At 38.9% G+C, this 19326-nt stretch overlaps 1 protein-coding gene across 19 annotated transcripts in view; it reads right to left on the bottom strand.

Annotated features, from left to right (window-relative positions):
* The window catches only part of VTI1A (vesicle transport through interaction with t-SNAREs 1A), a 353313-nt gene that overhangs the window by 182207 nt on the left and 151780 nt on the right, over positions 1 to 19326 (bottom strand). The gene's annotated exons all lie outside the window — the stretch shown is intronic.

Here is a 19326-nt window from a genome sequence, read left to right as displayed (position 1 = left end):
TGCATGTGTTTATAAAATAAGTATCTCTAGAAGGGAACTCCTTCACATAATCAAGTCTGTCAGAAGAAAGACTCTCTGGAACCTTCATCTTTTGATCAATTGGGAACTAAGTGGACATTTTAAGAAAAAACAAACACCTTTAGGCACAATTAATATGTTTCTTTAATACATTATGGTTCCTTTCATCTCTACTCAGTTTTAATAGTATAAAATGGTACCTCAGAAAAAATACAGAAAAAATACGGAAAAGATTTTAAAATAATTCAGTAGTCACACAACTGTCCATTGTACTACACAGAAGGACTTATGAATTGCAGATGGCAGGTTTGGGAGATTTGGTTTGTAGGAGGACAGAGCACCCTGAAGGCCTTGAGATTTATCTGTACCCAACCATCAAACTGTTTGGTGCCATTTTCCAGTTTAAAAAAAAAATAAGCGAAGTTACTAACTCTAGTCACTGGAACTCAGCAAGCTTAACTCAAAGCTGCTTAAGCCATTCTGGGAAACTGACGAGCAAATTAAAACATTTTCATTCCTAAACTGCTGTTAGAGAAGCTCATTTCCAGATAACAATTTCTAAGTTCGGTAAATAGTCACTCCCCAATCACAGAGTGCTTTACACTGGTCCATTGTGGGCTATGTAGGAGCCCAAAGACAAGAAGCTGTCCCCTCAGGGAAGCCTCACTGGCGAGACGGTGAGTTAGCTCCTATTTTTCCAAGATTGTTACTTTTTAATTCCAAGATGAAGGAAAACACAAATAAGCTTCCCGCTAAAAGCCAGTTCTCTCTCAGGAGTTAAGTGGTGGTGAAACAGAATGAGAAGAATGAAGGGCATAGGATAAATCATATGGGAGGAAATCCTTTTAGAAAAAAAATACAAAGCAAGGGTCTAGAAATGAGAAGGAGGGGCATGGGAGAACTTTCTGGCACCCTCTCTTGCAAAAGGAATGTGGATCATGGGTTCAAATGCTCCCCACGTATAGACTGACCCAAAACCAAGATATCATCCAGGGGGCAAGTGCCCAGGGGTTCTGAGTGTTGCAATGACGTCATCTGCCCCTCCAAAAGCCATTCACTTGGCAATCTGCAAGGCTCATCTATTCAATTGATTACACAGAGAAAACCTGTTGGATTACTCATAACAAAGTGAGTAAGGAGCAACAGAAATATGAGACAGTTAATGAGTCTGTTCTCATGTGTATTAAAGCAGGTCGCTGGAATTGGGTAGCCCAAAATGAAAACTCAGACCTAAAAAAAATAAAAGCAAAAACACGTGCATTGAAAAAGATTAAAAAAAAAAAAAAAAGCTGGCAAGATAGTTACCAAAATATTAACAATCATTATTTCTGGGTGATACAGTTTTATCCGAATTTTATAATTATGGAAACACTTTCATAAGAAAATTTTACATTTAAAAGACAAAATACAGTTTGGATCAAATGCTTTGGGATCAAAGAACAATATAAAGTAATGTTCAGTAAGCACTGAAGAAGAAACGGATGATCCAATATTAAGAAAACAGACATAAAAATAAACCAACCCAAACGGATCCCAATCCACTGAATGAGAACTAGTCCCCAGGCAGTAGTAGGTTGAATAACTCAAAAAAAATGGAAAAATGGTAAAAATGTGGTCTTTTATGATAAAGACATGATTTAAAATTCTTTGATGGCCCAATTTAAAATAAAAAATGATTAAGTGGCTCTTACCTCTACATGTAAAATGAGTATTGCACACTTTTGTGCCCCAAGGTTTGGTTCGTATATTCCCAAACAGTAATTCTGTATTTGACTGATATGATCTAAATACCTAAAATAATCTCACTTTGCAACAGAACTAGAATATTAATCCTATAATACCTAAATATCAAGATTATGATCCATAAAATTTCATGCGGTATTGTTTTTAACACTCTAAGAAAAAAATGTGCAAGCATATGTAAAGAGTTCAGTTATGACGCAGACATAGTATGGAATACTAAGGAATCCCTAAAGAGTAATTCAGATCCACCTGTACAAACGCGGAAATATGTATACAAATCGTCGAATGGAAAAAGAAAGGCACAGGACAGTACGCATGGTATTATTTTCTGTTGTTAAAAGAGGGAAGTGTGATTCTGCACATGTAATCTAGGAAGAACTTGGCCTTCTCTTCTCCAATGTATGGACAGAGCTTGCTCTCTCCCTTCCTTCTGGGCTCTGCCTGAAAATCATCTCAGAGAAGCTTGCCCTGATCACCAAATCTGAAGCCGAACCCCCTGGAATGTTCTACCCTTTAGTCTACTGGATTTGTCTTCATAGCACACATCACTACCATATTTTATATTACACTTTTATTGTAATATAAAGTATGGTAGTGATGTGTGCTATTGACTATCTCCGCATTAGAATACAGTTGTCATGAGAAGGGACACCTCATCTGTTTGTCACTGTTGTTTTCTCAATACTTGTTCCTGGTACACAATAGGTGCTCAAATACTTGTTGAGTGGATGAGTAAATAAATGTAATATCTAACTATATACATACACACACACATACAGACATATATGTATATACATATATTTATGCACATAAATATAAACTTAATTACAGATGAAATGCGTAAATACATAGAAAAATCTCAAATTATATACATCAACTATTAATAGTGGTTACTCTTAGGAATGGGACAGATGATGGGGCGCCTGGGTGGCTCAGTGGGTTAAAGCCTCTGCCTTCGGCTCAGGTCATGATCCCAGAGTCCTGGGATCGAGCCCCGCATCCGGCTCTCTGCTCCATGGGGAGCCCGCTTCCTCCCGTCTCTCTCTCTCTGCCTGCCTCTCTGCCTATCTGTGATCTGTCTGTTGAATAAATAAATAAAATCTTTAAAAAAAAAAAAAGGAATGGGAGGGAAGAGGGCCCTTATATTTTTTATATTATATGCTTCTGCCTTGTTTGAATAATTTGCAATAAGGATGAATTATGTTAAAAAATACACAGAAAATTTTCACATAAGGACCAGGGTTTGTAGAGCCTATGTAGCAGCTTTAAAATATGTCCAGTGATTACATTTGGGTATCCAGTTTCTCAGCTGGAATGGTTGACAACTAAAGATATTTTTATCAGTTATGAATGTGATCTTTTTACTTTAGGCAGTGGTTCTCAAACTTTAGTGTACACAGAATCATCTGCCCAGTTTGTTAAAAATATAGAGTCTCGGGGAGTTCCTGGGTAGCTCAATGGGTTAAGCCTCTGCCTTCAGCTCAGGTCATGATCTCAGGGTCCTGGGATCAAACCCCACATTGGGCTCTCTGCTCATCAGGGAGCCTGCTTCCCCCTCTCTCTCTGCCTGCCTCTCTGCCTACTTGTGATCTCTCTCTGTCAAATAAATAAATAAAATCTTTAAAAAAAAAAAATGTAGAGTCTCAAGGCCTATCCTCGAAGAATCTGAACAGGGGTTGGGTAGCAGGAATTTCTATTAAAAAAGTTATCACCTAAGGTGATTGATTCAAAGCTCACCATTTGAGAAATGGCTCAAGATAGATTTGAGATAGGGAAGATGGAATCAACATATATTTAATGAGGAACGATTATCTGCCAGGCAATTGTGGTTAATTAACATCAGATAAGTTTAATTAATCGGTTGTTAGTGGATGAGTATTTCAGATGGCCGCATTTGCAACTAACTGGTAAGTGGTTAAACACTGTAACAAACTGAAGAGAACAAAAAACGTTGGAAGTGAAATGTTATGATGCTGGTTTTGTGGTTCCACTTGTGTGAATTTTTAAATAATCTTAAAGAGTTAATAAAATGATGACACTGTACCATCTATATATGGGGGATGACAAATACATGGTATCTGAAAACAAAGGCCAGAGTATATCCCCACCACACAATCACCGTAGTGAAGTACCAGTTGGAAAGCTTTCATTCTAGCCCCTTCTGACCACTACTATGTCCCTTCACTAGAGACAGGTATCTTATTAAAACCTGCTGGAGTTGAAATAGATAGCTATAAGATCTCTTGTGGCTCTATCAACCTATTTTTCCAATATACATACCAGCTTTTCCTTTGTGTATCCCTGATACTTCTGTGAAAGGTGCTTCCATAGGCGATGACTGTACATGCCTTCCCGGTCTTTTACACTCACGCACACGTGCACACAGAACCATAGGCATATCCATAAAGGTTTCCAATACACCCAACTCACACACCCATTTTGCCCTTATTCTCTTATGAAATACCCATCACAGGAAACAATTTCAAAAGGGTAAGTGAAAAAGAACTTTGGGATGACTCAGTGAAAGAGGTATCAGAAACTGCTGATTTAGAGACCCCAAACAGAACAGCAGCAGGGGCAAACTGGTGTTACAAGGGCCATGAAGCTCTGAGCCCATTTTAAGTACCCTACGACTGTGTCTGGAATTCTCATTTTTTCTGCTCTCGTATGTTACTTCATTTACAAGGATTTATCCTAGTAAAACTATTTCAAAAGAAAACATAAAAATGAGAAGGTATTTTAAAACAAACAGACAAACAAACACCCTTCTCAGGAATCCCGGAGATCTCTAGGTAAAATGATCCTGGAGAGCTCTAGGTAAAATGAAACACCAGCAAATACATCAGCACCCACGAAGATATCAAAATAACATCTTGAGAACCAAGAGACACAAGGGCTCAGTTCATACATTTTCCCTTTCACATTTCATTCTGGACTAATGGGGAGGCTCCAACTGCCTTGCTGCCAGAATAATCCATATTCCACTTAGTGTTGTTGATGGTGGAGAGGAAGGAAATGAAAGAAAGGGGATGCCTCAAGAGGACGACAAAGAACAAGATCACAAGGACACTGACTGCTAATTAGCAACATACTATAAATATGGGTAAATGCACGAGTCTTTCAACTCGTGAGCCCCTAAGTTCATATCTTGGATGGAAGTGAAAATGTGTTTGTCAGTACCATGCTGGTCTCTTTTCTCGAAAGATGACGGACAACAAGGAGCTGGGCGGAGGGCCGCTGCAAAGAGATGTGTGGGGACAGTAGGTGAGCTGTGGCTGCAGAGGCTGCATCGGACCAGTGCTGTCCTCTCCTCCCAAAGCAACTTGTTTCCCATCAGTTCTTATAATCAGAAAACAGTCTGTTCTTTCAGTAGGGGCAGTTTTCCCCCCTTTCCCTGAATAGTGCCTAGATTGTCCATCAGCAACTGAGAACCCTCGTGAGCTGTTTTTGAGCCCCTCCTCAAGCACTGAAGATTTTGTCTGAATCAGAGGAATCCTGCAGGAATGGATTATAAAGCACCTCCAGGCTTGGGTACTAAGTCCCAGTGCCTTCTGGGAAGCGAATTCAATTTATAGCCCCAATCTCGTGCTCTAAGTCCTGGTGGGGAGAACAGCCCCTTGGCCACACAGGAGCCAGCCCAGCAGCTGTTTAAGATGACGGGATCCAAAGAGAGTTCTTAGCCAGGAGGCTGACGATAATGGCTGAGGCATCAAGTGGTCCAAAGGAAAGAAAAGATTCAGAGAGTTCTGTTGTTTTTATTTTTTTTTTTTAAAGAATTATTTTAATACTGTTGAGAAGAAAGAAAAATATATCTACACATATACACTCCTTGGCTTTTTTGGACTGCTCTAATAAAATGGGAACATGGTGTTTTTAGCTTTCTCTTAAAAGCCTCTAGCCTGTCTCTTTCCTGCTGGATTTACAATGCTAAAGCAAAATCCCAGAAACCTATTTCTGTTTACTTAAGAAGGATAAAGTGTTACCCCCAAACAGAGGGGCTTTTTACAGAGATTGGAAAACAAATGGTTTAAGAGCATTAAGATCTACATATCTCTCATGCCAGCACATTTAAGGTCATCAATCTAACATAATCCTGAACATACGAGGTGCAAAAGTGCTAAAAAGGCCCCATTAAAATCCAAGCCTTTTCAGGTGCACCACCCAATCCTGAGAGTTATATACAAGGCAGAAACAGCTCAAGTTTATACACACAATACCATTAGGGACAATTTATCATGTCTTTAAAAGTGATCTATGGTACATTGTGAAATTGCTTATTAACTCCAGAAATAACAAACCCAGCTTGTGTTAATGCACTCGAATACTCAGAATTGAAATTTTGAAAACTTAAGCTAGAATCTATTCATATTTACAGCTTAAACTTTCTATTAGTCTACCTCCTAACTTGTATTTCAGATTTCTAAATTCATATTTTTCAACTAGCGTTAGATACTACAGCTATTTCGACAAAAAGTTTTAAGATATTTGAAATACGTTTGCTTAACCAAATGCCTAAAAGAGCAAAGATTACACAAACAAAGTGCCAGTCTGCACTTACTTCCCGATTCTTCTTTAACCCATTATAAAGAAACGTGTATTGTGACAGACTGCCCATAGTTCTGGCTCATCCATGACTTCATTACACTTTTTTTTTAAAGGTAGTTTTTGTTCTGTAAATACAAGATTTCATACATAAAGATAGCACTCTTAGTCTGCATTAGACTCTACCAAAGCTAAAAATTATAGAAGTAAGTAAAAGGCAAAGCTCAAAACCAAGGACAGATCTTGCTGTATCTCATGACGATTAATATTAAACTTTATGATGTTCCTCGACTTGCAAGGGGGTTATGTTTTAAGAAACCATATTAAGTGGAAAATACTGTAAGCTGAAAATGCATTTAATAGACCCAGTGTACCAAAACTCATAGTTTACCCCAGCCTACCTTAAACATGTTTATTAGAACATTTATATTAGCCTATGGGGCAAAAGCATCTAACACAAAGCCCATTTTATAATAAAGTATGGAATATCACATATGGTTTATTGAACACATACTAAAAATGAAAAGCAGAATGGCTGCATGGGTACAGAATGGTTGTAGGTATACTGACCATGGCTGATGGGGAGCTGTGGCTATAACTGCCTAGCATTACGAGAGAGGACTGTACGGCATATCACTGGCCCAGGAAAAGATCCAAGTTCAAAATTCCAAGTAGGTTTCTGCTGAACGGGTATCACTTTCCCACCATCATGAAATCAAAAGATTCTAAGTCAAACCATCTTAAGACAGGGACCATCTGTATATTCTGAGGCCCCTTTGGTCAGCACAGGTCCTGCTTTCCAGATTGGCTTTTAGGTATACTGATAGGCTCACTACAAGGTATTGGTACAATTCTGTGCTCACGCTCCGATATAACAACTGTATGTTTGTGTATCAGATGACTGACTACCCACACACAGAAAACATCACATTTTGTGTTTCTTAGCAAGCTGACCCTATAGCATGAAGACAACCAGAGCTAAGTGAACAGCTAGTTCTCTCTGTCTTGACTCCCACACCTGAGAAATGCTCTTCTTCCAGTGCTCATTCAGCAAACAAGCACTGGTACTACGGGTCAAGTACTGTGTTAGACACTCCACCTACTAAATGTACACCATATTTAAGGAGTATAGAGCCAGAAAATGAAGGCAAATGTGCAAAAACTGTGCAATATTTCCAGGGACTCTGGAGTGGTCAGTTCCATATGGAAGAGTATGGGTCGGGAAAGGTGTTGCCCTGTTGATGGTTAAGAATTCAAAGCTCCAGGTCATTACTGGAATAGCCAAGGCAGAAGCATATATATTACAAAGACCCCTAAAGACAGAGTTCAGCGGTCAGGATCACTGGAATAATACACATGAATCTAAGTGGTAGCACAATGAGGTGGCATGGTTCACAGGTTAGGAGAACCTGGGTTCACGTTTGGCTCTTTTCGTGCTCTATGCACTTGGGAAAAGTACTTAGCCTTCAGTTTTCATCTTAAAAATGGGCACAATGATGCCTATTGCATAAGGATGTTGTGGAGACCAAGAAAAATATATATAAAAATACTTGGGAAGTGTACCTTAATCCAATACTCCTCCAGTCCTGTTTTGTGAGATGTTTGCTTCTCAGACCTCTGATATGCTCATGGACAATCTGACTCCCCAAGAGAGGGGTGCAGTCTGCAGCGGTGCACACAGGCACTTGACCATGAAGCCCTCATCTGGTGGAACACCTACTTCCACAGGGGAAAGCACTTGGGAAAACGTGCCATATGTCTTTAAATATGGATCTGCTTAGAGTTTATAAGCGACTATTAGAACACTTATTTGAAACTACCAAAACAAGAGTATGAACGAGAATAAGTAATTTTCTACAAACTTCAGCTATGACCAGCAAACAGCAACCAACTGGGTGTCTGAATTCTCTCCTAGAATGGGGAAAACCACAGTGCCTTATATAGAATTAAACCCTGGCCTATAATCAAAGGCTTCTGACATTGGCCCTGGTCTATTACACGCCGCACAGCCCATCTGTACCCTTAACCTCACTTCTAAGATCCTCATGCTCCATTACCCTAACTTTCCCTTTCTCTTGTTTGTCCTATTTCTTGGCCATGGCTCAAAATTCCATTCACAAAGCATCGCCTCGCTCTCTCCAGTCTATCCAATTTCAACTGTTCCTTGAAAACCAGGTTTAAAATGGACGCCAACCAGAAGTCTTCTGACTTTTCTCCAGTGGAATCCATTTCGTCCTTTCCTAGAAACCAGTAATAAGTAGTCTGCACCGTGTTGTAGCTGTCAGCCTGGCAAGCCAGCCTTCCCCAGAGCAGGGCTCTGTCCTTCCCCCTCCCACCTTAGTGCCTGGTCCAATGTATTACACATTAATGAACAACAATAACAAAAATGCTTCTTGGATCTATGGCTTCAGTGTTCTGAACAGTAATAGTTAAGAGCTCAAAGAGTAAGACACTATATCCCAATAATGAAATATAAAAGTCCAATAAGAATTAGGTGAAAGGAACAATGCACACTGTTAATGTTACAGGCACTTGCTCACCAGGACTGAAAACACGGTGTGCTTTTACCTGTCTCAGAGGCTTCCACACTGTTGCCAGAATTATTTTAGTGGAGAGTTTTAAAAGTCCTGGGACTATTTCCAGATTGATGTTGAACAGTTCTAAAATGAAAAATACAGTCCAGGGGGTCGAGCCCCCCCGCAACTTGGATGTACACACTTTCAGCACAGGATGTCCTTTCAGTGATGCCCTCCCCCAGCTGGTGTCCCCTCCCCCAGCTGGTGTCTCCTTTGCCTTCGCTTCTAACGTCCCTCCTCCCCACCGAATCCCTCCATTCATGAGTTGGCAAATAAACCGCTTCCACTGGCAGGAAACAGGTAAGAAAGACCCCTGCACTTTTCATCCCAAGCCTTACTGACAAGGAAGGAAGTCAATTAAAGTCTCATCTAGCAGACATTCCTCCCCCAGCTGTGTCTAGTCAAGAGCAGAATGATGATTATATGCATCTGGGCGAAACATTAAAGAGGAATGCTCTGTCAAAATTAGGTATGGTTTGGAAATAAGACACAAACATAGTTTGTATATTCTGTAGAAGCAACATTAAAACAGCACCAGGCCAGCTCTGTAGCTTGGGTGCCTCCAAGGTGCAGGCAGGGTGTGGTTCAAAGAAGAGCTATGGGGGTGTCAGGCCAGCTTCTGAAATGAGACTGTAAGGTCCCCGAGCATGGGGCCCACATTGGCTCCAACCCTGGGAGGCTCCCCCACCCCGAAGCCCTTGCTCTTGTACAGGTACTTGGGTCAGAGGAATTATGCTTATTAGCATATCTGCCCCATTTCCACATATTTCGTTCCAGTAAGCCCCCTTCTACTGTTTCTCCCAAAGAACAATTTCATTCCAGATGCAACGGATTGGCTCAGACCATGCATACACTTATCCCTTCAATCATGGGAGCCAGTGGGAAAAAACAAACACAAAAAACAAAACTAGTTCAGTTTTGATGCGATACACTCCTTACGACCATTTTCCGAACCCCCTGCAGAGTATGTATTACTTCTTTAAAAAATAAAGAACAATAAAAACCCTGTTTACTAAGGTGTCAGGCATTAATTCCAAAGGATCTGTTCACCTTTCCTTAGAGATTCTCCTAGTCATTTATTTGTGGCTCCGGGACACAGAGGGTCGTGCTAAGAAAGCTCACTTCCATCATTTCAGTGTACTTCACTAACCTACCTCCCAAGCTCACCTCTTCTCAGCCCGCCTGCCGGACTCCCCTCATCAGCCATCATGCTTTCCCACCTGCTGCTGTTCACCTTGGATACCCTAATACTATTCAGTCAAGGTAGACTCAGCATGCCCTTGGCCCCAGGGTCCCACCATGGTTTGTACATTCTAGTTATCAGTATTTTAAGGCTCAACTCGAAAATCATCTTATTTCCTAACCCTAAGTTATGAATATAAATCTTATCATACTTGTTTAGATTTGCATTTAGGTTTAATAATTTCTTTGCTCACTTTTTTTCTTGTACTGTAGATCTTCCTTCAGGAGTCATTTTCCTTCCTTCTGAAGTACTTCTTTTAAAAAGTTCCTTTAATGAAAATCCACAGATGGATCTTCTCTCTTAGTCTCTGTTTATCTAAAAGTGTTTTGCTCTTAATATGGAAAGATACTTTGCTGGGATGACAATTCTAGGCTGATAGTTATTTTTCTCTTACAACTTGGAAGACATTATTCTACCATCTTAGGACTGGCTCTTAAGATGACTAGTTTCAATCAAACTTGTCATTTGTTTATAGGTGATACGTCTTTTTACCTCTGGCTGCTTTTACTTCCTGTTAGTTCTGGTGTCCTGCCCTTTTGCTACAATGTGTCGAGATGTGAAATTCTTTGTATTTATTTTGGTTGGTATATATTGTGTATTTGTGGATTTAAGTCTTTTACCAGATATGAAAATTCTCAGCTATTATCTCCTCAAATATTGCTCTTCTAACTTCTCATTCTGGAACTCTGATGTGGTGTTTTCTAGATCTTCTCATTAGATCTTCTAGGACTCAACAGCTCTCTCATGTTGTCCATCTCATTTTTCTCTGTGCTCAGTTCTGCATAATTTCTTTGAATATATTTTCTAATTCACTAGTTATCTCTTCAGCTTTATTTAATCTTCTTTAAATACATTCATTCAGATTTTAGTATCAAAAAGTTCCATCTGATTCTTTGTGATCATGTTAAGTTTCATATTCCTTGATCATCTAAAAATTCCATTTTTATTTTCTGTAAGTATTATATATACACTCGTATTTATATTCTATGTTGATAACTCCAGTATTTGAGAACCATGGGAAGTCAAAATGTGTTGTTTGCTGTCTGACTCCTACTTATGGTGATGTTTTTTTCTTTGTGCGTTTGGTAAATTTTTATTATAAGCTCATATTTTGCTAAATGTAACCTGCAGGGGGGGCACCTGGGTGGCTCAGTGGGTTAAGCCTCTACTTTTGGCTCAGGTCATGATCCCAAGGTCCTGGGATGGAGCCCCACATTAGGCACTGTGCTCAGCGGGGAGCCTGCTTCCTCCTCTCTCTCTGCCTGCCTCTCCACCTACTTGTGATCTCTGTCAAATAAATAAATAAAAATCTAAAAGAAAAGAAAAGAAAAGAAATGTAACCTGCAGGAATCCAGACAGCCTAATTTAGGGCCGCCTTTTCCAGAAAAAAAATTATTTACTTTTGCTGGAAGCCAACTGGTATGATCTACCCAGGACTAGTCTAACCCTTTCAGTTGCCCTGGTTCCATAGAAAACTTCCAAGATTAGCTCTCCTGCTTTGTGTGTTCGTGTGTGTGCCCGCATGTGCACCCGCAAGTGTGTGTGCACTCCGCCATCTTAGGTTCCCAAGTGCAATGCTGGTGATTGCGTTTAGTCCCCAGGCATCTTAGGTTTTCTGCTTCACGTACAGCTTTATTCTGGTTTTAGCTTACTATTTCCCCCTTTCCTTCCTTGGAGACGTCCCTCATTTTCTTGAAAATACTTCAGTGCATCAAATAATATTTTCATTCATCTCACGTCCAGTTATGTCATAGATTCAGATATCTTATCTGTCTCAACCAATGTAGCTTTTTGTTTGTTTGTTAAGTTCAAAAGTTCTAAGGTTTGACCATTCAATAAAATCACTACCGTTGGTTTCACTGTTTTCTAGAGATATGTATTTTACTTTTTATTTACAAAATAATAGACTGTTAGAGGGGCAAGGCATTCAAGTGATTATTCAACATAGCATTTCCTGTGGGAGGCACTGTTGGTATTTTGGTCAGGAGGATCCTTTGTCCATTTGACTGTCCCAAACACTTCAAGGTATTTATCATCCCTGGCTTCTACCTGCCAAACACAGGTAATTGACACGATTGAAAATATCACTCATTTCCAATAGCCTCCTAGGTTAAGACCTTTGATGGTTGATCCTTTCATTTTACAGATGGAAAATGTCTGCTTTTAAGATGAAGGAAAAAACCCAGAGATGACCCATGAGGAGACTAAATGTGATCGAGCTCTCATCTGTCCCTGGGCTCATTCCTCCACATTGTCTTTCAGTTCCTTGGGGTGCTGTACTCCTTTCTACAGCAGGGCCTTTGCATTGGCCCTTCCTTCTATCTGGTGGCCTATTCCCACTGCCCACCCTTCCCCACTCAAAAGGCCTACTAACTCCTATTCATCTTCCTGATCTTCCTGATCACACATCAAATGTGACTTATTTAGGAAAATTTCACTGACCTCGCAGACCAGGATCAAGATCTTTTCCATGCTTTAGTAGTCCCCTAGACTCCTGTCAAGCCACTTAATATGATTTAAAATTTCTATATGATAGCAACTATAAGGTCCATGGGGGTAGAAATGTCTCTTTTGTTCACCACTGATTTATCTGTACCTAACAACTGACTGCTACATAACAGGGGCTCATCAATATTTGTTAAATACATGAACAACCTAAAAAGCCACTGATGTGTGATCCATTCGAAAAAGAAGGGATATGATCTCTAGGAAAAGGTCAAGACTCCACTGACAGTACCCATTAGGACCTGAGTTGCAAAAGAAGTATTTCTAAATATTAATTTAAATGTCCTTTTTGCTGTCATCTGTTCACCAAATGGAAATCTCTCAATCTAGAGTATCTCAGAAAAAACTCTTCCTTGCTACACTACAGTGACAGTTGATTCTTGCAAACAATGTTTTGCTCAAGATGTTCAATGATTTCACATTTAATGCATATATATTTCCTCCAGAAAGCCAATACCATGGACTGCCACACTGTCTTATTGGAAATCCTTAACCTGTTGCCAATAAGAACTTCAGATAATTATGGATTTTTAAGTTTTCAGTTAATAATTTCAACAATGATCCATTTGCCATATATTCTGGAAATGTGAATCTCATTATCTGTCTACTCCATCTGTTTTCTTGGATTGAGTCATCAATACGATTCTACTTAAAGGCTACTTATCCATGCTGGTCACATACTTATGAAAAAAAATACCCACATACTTTTTTGTCTATATTCTTATCCGTGCAACTGACCTTGCTTTCTACTCACTGTGAACCCCATCTGATGCCACTGACCTCAAGGGATTTACACTGTCATGATCCTTTCGTACCACACCTTGTGACCAACACCTGACAACAGCCTCTTCGGTTAATCTGAATTTACAAACTGGTCAAGCCTATAAAGTCTCCATATATTCTCAAGTTGCCCTACTATCTCAAGGTTTCCTTGTCTTTCCGAGCACACAGCAGCTCTTTTGGGTTCTCTATAGTTATCCAGAGGAAAGAAAAGAAAATTCCTATCAAAGACTCTTTTTTTTTTTTTTAATTTTTTTTGGTCAGAGAGAGTGAGCACAGGCAGACAGAGTGGCAGGCAGAGACAGAGGGAGAAGCAGGCTTCCTGCTGAGCAAGGGGCCCGATGTGGGACTTGATCCCAGGACGCTGGGATCATGACCTGAGCCGAAGGCAGCCGCTTAACCAACTGAGCCACTCAGGTGTCCCCAAAGACTCTTATTTTTTGAGGATGCCCTCCAAAAGATAATTTCTCAAGAGACTAAGGTGGTCAACCATCCACCTGGTATGATAAAATCATGGGTGGTCTTTTTGTTTTTCCCATAAACTTACGGCAAACCACAAAACAGCAAACCAATTATACTATCACTGTCTACACGTTTTTTTCCGCCTTCAAGTGTAGAAAGGTTTCATTGCACTCTTAAAAAAAGTAAACCACCACCCCCTTAGATGACCAGGGCATGAATAAGCAAAACAGGTTGTGGAGAAAGAAGAGAAATACTTCATCATTTGATAAAGCTGGATGCCAGTGTCCTTGCACCTTAAAAAGTCCTGAAGAAAACTTGCTTCATGAGACTTACGACCAGGTCTGGCAAAGGTACAAAAGTCAGGGAGGGTTGCCTATAATTCCCTCCCTTAAATAACAAACTCAGGTTAGCTGAGCACATTAACATGAATTAAATCAGCTTTAGGAAGCCCACATGGAGGGGTTATTTCCTCTAAAAAACATTTCTCTTTGTATAAAGCTAAAAAATCATGAACATATTTTCACCAAATGAAACATGGACTTCTGGAGAGAGTTGAATGGGGGAAAAAAAAATTGAAGGAAAAAAATGGAACACCAAAAAGAGATGGTTAACGGGAGGCTGTTGCATTTCCCAAGCAAGCAATATGAGTTTAATTGAGGCTGACGCATGACAGACTCGCATGCACAGTATCGCCCAGGCCCCGACTGAAGCTGCTGACAGAGGGTAAATGGTGCACGGCAGCGGGGCCTGCCCTGGCCTGGCATGGCGACGGAAGTGCATTGAGCCTGTCAGGAGACAGCACGAGGGCTAATGAAGGGCAGCCCTTGTTTTTAAAATTCTTCTCACTTAGTTTTGGATCAGACTCTACACCATAGAGCCTTCTCAACCTTTTAGTGCTCAGTTAAGGATATGTGACACTTATTTAAAAATTAATGCATTCTAATCAATTTCAAGTTAGACAGCAAAGAGTCTGCAAAAAAAGGGGAGACAAAAAGAGAAAGAGGCAGAAGGAGAAGAGGGGGAAAAAAGGCAAGAGAGAATGAGCTCTATAAATCTGGAAGGAGGTAGAATGCATGAGAAGTCTGGCGTATAAAGTATCTATGTGTTTTTGGACATCTTTGTAGAAAGAATTTTGTAGAGATAGACATGCCAATGTGAGAATGGAGGTGGGGGAGGGTATAAAACATCCTTTGTATATTCTCCCAATAGTGTAAAAAGTCCAGGAACCAAAGAGTGAAGAGACTCATACAAAAAGAAATTTTAACGTTTGTAAAAATCCCAAAAATACAGCCTTAAAAAACAACAACAACAACTTCTTTCCCCCAACCACCACGTGATTACTGTATATCCTATTAGTAAAACATTTTCTTCATTGCCCCATGGTGGAGAGTCTTCTGAAATGACTGAATATGTGTATCGAATATGTGCCTTAAATAGAAACAGTACTATTTATATTCCTGATTTAATAAATATTAAAGAAAAATTATCATTCATTTAAAATAAGTATCCAGAGATGCAAGCATCAAGTCTTATTACCTGTTTTATTTATCCTATTGCCAATATAGAAAAGGGCTTATTGCATATTGTTATTTACATGTTTTAGGTACTTGAAAATCACACATATGTAATCCACATTTTAGAGGTTATTAATTGTGAAAGACTTCTTTAAAAAGGTGTTGGCCATTTTAGTATAAATAGTGGAAGGTAGAAAGAAACCACTCTGGGTTATAAGCCTAAAAGATCAAATTTATTTAATGAAGATCACAGTTTAACTTAAACTGAAAACTCTATTACCTCATTTTCTTTTCTTTCTTTTTTTTTTTTTTTAAGATTTTTAATTTATTTATTTGACAGACGGAGATCACAAGTAGGCAGAGAGGCAGGAAGAGAGAGAAGGGGGAAGCAGGCTCCCCGCTGAGCAGAGAGCCCGATGCAGGGCTCGATCCCAGGACCCTGGGATCATGACCTGAGCTGAAGTCAGAGGCCTTAACCCACTGAGCCACCCAGGCGCCCCTGTTACCTCATTTTCTAATAACCCTAACTAAAACCAAATTTACCTTTCTAGACCATTCTAGAGATAAATCTCTGCCTAACTAGAGCAGGTCTCGATAATAGGATATGAGAACACACTCATTTATAGTCACACGAAAATTCTGATACCTCTTTTCAAGCTCAATCATGGAAAACTACATAAAAAACTAATGATGCACTGTATGGTGACTAACATAATGCAATTAAAAAAAAAACCCAAATCAGAGTAAACATAAAATAAATAAAAGTAATTTGGGAATTCATGGATTGGTCCTCAAAGAAAAATAACTCTATAATAATAATTATCTTTCTTAAGTGTCTGCCCTCGGCTCAGGACATGATCCCAGGTCCTGGGATCAAGCACTCCATCGAGCTCCCTGCTCCGTGGGGAGTCTGCTCCTCCCTCTCCTGCTCCCTCTGCTTGTATTCCCTCTCTTACTGTGTCTCTCTCTGTCAAATAAATAAATAAAATCTTCAAAAAAATTATTATCTTTCTCTATAAATAAGCTTTACAAAAAATGACCCTTTCATCAAACTTTAAAATAAGCATAACTAAAAAAAAAACAACTTTCTTTTTTTTAGATTTGGTTTTAATATTCCGAAGATATCAATTTAGGGTATTGATGTTAAAATTTAATTTTTTCCAATGACCACAACTTGATTACTTCCAAGTAACTCAAAAAGCTTTCTATAGAATCTCATACTTCTACAACATGCATTGAGCAAGGTCATGCACATGTAGAATGTATACAAATGAGCAAAACAGCTTGCTAAATTACCAAGGAGCTTTTAGGGAACTCATATACTGGAAACATGGGCAACCAATCAGAGCTTCTAATCCTTTCACAAGTTATTTGCTCAGTAGTATGACAATGTATATAGTATACAATGTACATAAATAATATAATACATAGTATATAATGTATATTGATAACAGTATGATAATGAAAACAAGGGGAATGGCAACAGAGGGTAGCAAATAGAGCTCAGCAGATACACATTTTATTTTGTTTTACTTGTGTCTGGCAAGAGATCTTGTAATTCATTCCTAGAACCACTGAGCTTCAGCCAAAGCATGTAACTTTACTCCGTTACTGTTTCTTATTGAAGAGTAGTCTTTATCAGTGTCACCACGAGGGGACAGCTTTCATTACAAATGACTGAGATTAAAAGCTGTTCTAGGTTTCTTTACAGTTGGCATAAAGCATTCTAGGTGGAGGTTATAGTTGGCCATATTGAGAAAGTAGCAAAAATCACCATGACAACAACTGACATTTTCATTTCATTTGTTTACTGGGAAGTCTAGATCATCTAGATCATCCTATGATTTAGAGGGAAAAAATTCTTGAATAGACGTTTCGTCCAAAGTGCTAGGTAGCACATGAGCTAACAAACCAAAGTAAAAGAAATGTCAATACAAAAGCAATGTTTCCTTTTGGTTAAAATTATTTTATTAGTTAGGTTGTAATATCAGAGTCAATCATCTAAGAAATTCGGGTAGGAGATAAAAAGTGGACTGGATGACTTCAGAGATCCTCCCAAAGCAAGGATTCTTTGACTTTATGCCACAGTTTAGTATTTATGGACTGGGAGATGCCCTGAAAGGCGAATGAGAAAACAAGGCTCAGGAGATTATTGATTTGGGGCTTTTACCTAGAGCATCAATTATAATTACTGGACCTTTTGATGCTCTTAGGGACTCTACTAGAGCTGCCTGTGTTTTTCAGAGGCTTAGCCACAGAGCAGACCTACATGGACAGTCTGGAAAAAACTTGAAAACAAAATGAGTAGAAAAGGATGTCTTTTCTGACTCCCTAGCAGAGTGAAGAGGATTTTAACCAGAACAAGACCAGTTAAATGTGATGCTACATGATGTGTCCCTGAAACTAATGTAACATGGTGTGGCAATTATACTCAAGTTAAATGAATGAATGAATGGTGAATGAACGACATACACACATACACACAAACAAAACGAAATAGAATACACTGATGCTGCATGTATATAATAAGTATTTATTTGGTCTAGCACCTTCCAAGCCTACATATTTTTAGAAATTCAGTATCCATGTGCAGTAATCAGGCTTGTTTTTCTTTTCCTGTGTGTTTTGCAAATATTTTCTATAAAAGCCGGAATATGAGCTTTTAAAATGCCTGGCAATAAACTGTCCTTATGTCATGATAATAAGGTTAACTTTCTCCATCCTTTTGCAAGTGAGAGTCACAGTCCCATGCAGGACACAGTGACCTGCCCAAGGACTGCCTGGACCTTTATTGGTAAGCCTCCTCTGTGTGGACTTGGGACTGCTACTCAGTGGGGCATCAGTGAGTATGCCAAACAAAACCCCTTAGATTCACCAACACGATTTCATTTGTTTTCATGGACATGGTGATCTGTGTCAGGGAGGGCTGAGTATTAAATAAAAGCTTGAGATCATTCTATGATGACAGAATGCTCAGAAGACTTTAAGAATTAGGACTTCTCATTCTTAAAATGAGAAACATGGCTTCTATGCAGAGTCATGTAACTAAATTAGTAAAAGCTACCATATTATCATCTATCTTTTTAAGATTTATTGTTGGTCTACTATGCTCTAAGTATTAGATTCAGAAAGGGTATTTATTTATTTATTTTTAAGTTTATTTATTTATTTAAGTAATCTCTACACCCAATGTGGGGCTTGAAATTGTGGCCCCAAATCCAGAGTCATGGGCTCTTCTGACTAAGCCATCCAGGCACCCCAGATTCAGGAAGGGCATTTTAAAAACTAGTAAGATATGATCCCTCATACTCAAATTATTTTGGAGATTTTTTTAATGTTACAATAACTGTAATTATTTTTAAAGCTATTTTTAGCCACCTAAAAAGACATTTTTCATATATTTCTAGTGATCTTCTTCTTTTATGTGATCTTCTTTTATAGTGATCTTCTTTTTTTAATGTATTTCTAGTGATCTTCTAAAGCTGAGGCCACCTGCATTAATTTAACCATTTAAAATGCTTGTTCAATATTACTTGCTTCCTTCACTTAGCATAAGTTTTTATTTTAATGAATTCTCTTTCAAAGAGCAAAAACATACCTCATCACTTAATCCCTCCCCAAAGCATATACCAAGTTTTTCAGGAGCATTAAGCAGCATAGTAAAAGAGGAACTTCTGAAAATTTACTGATATATAAATAAATAAAGATCCACTAAATCTTTATCATAACCATATATCTCACACACAGCCAAAAATTTTCCGATGAGAATTCTTTCTATAGATTTTTACTTCCAAGCCCAATTTTACTTGTTAACCTAGTTAAAATGGTAAATGTACAAATATTTGACCAAAGGCAGAGTAACTGCAAAACCTGCTAATCTCCGGATAGCTACACCAACCAACAGATGCTAATCAAAATGCAAAATGAGTGAGATCGCATCCTG

The sequence above is a fragment of the Mustela erminea genome, chromosome 14 (genome assembly GCF_009829155.1).
Source record: "Mustela erminea isolate mMusErm1 chromosome 14, mMusErm1.Pri, whole genome shotgun sequence".
NCBI lineage: Eukaryota > Metazoa > Chordata > Mammalia > Carnivora > Mustelidae > Mustela > Mustela erminea.
The sequence above is the reverse complement of the archived record's forward strand: the minus strand, read 5'-3'. Positions and strand labels throughout refer to the sequence as shown.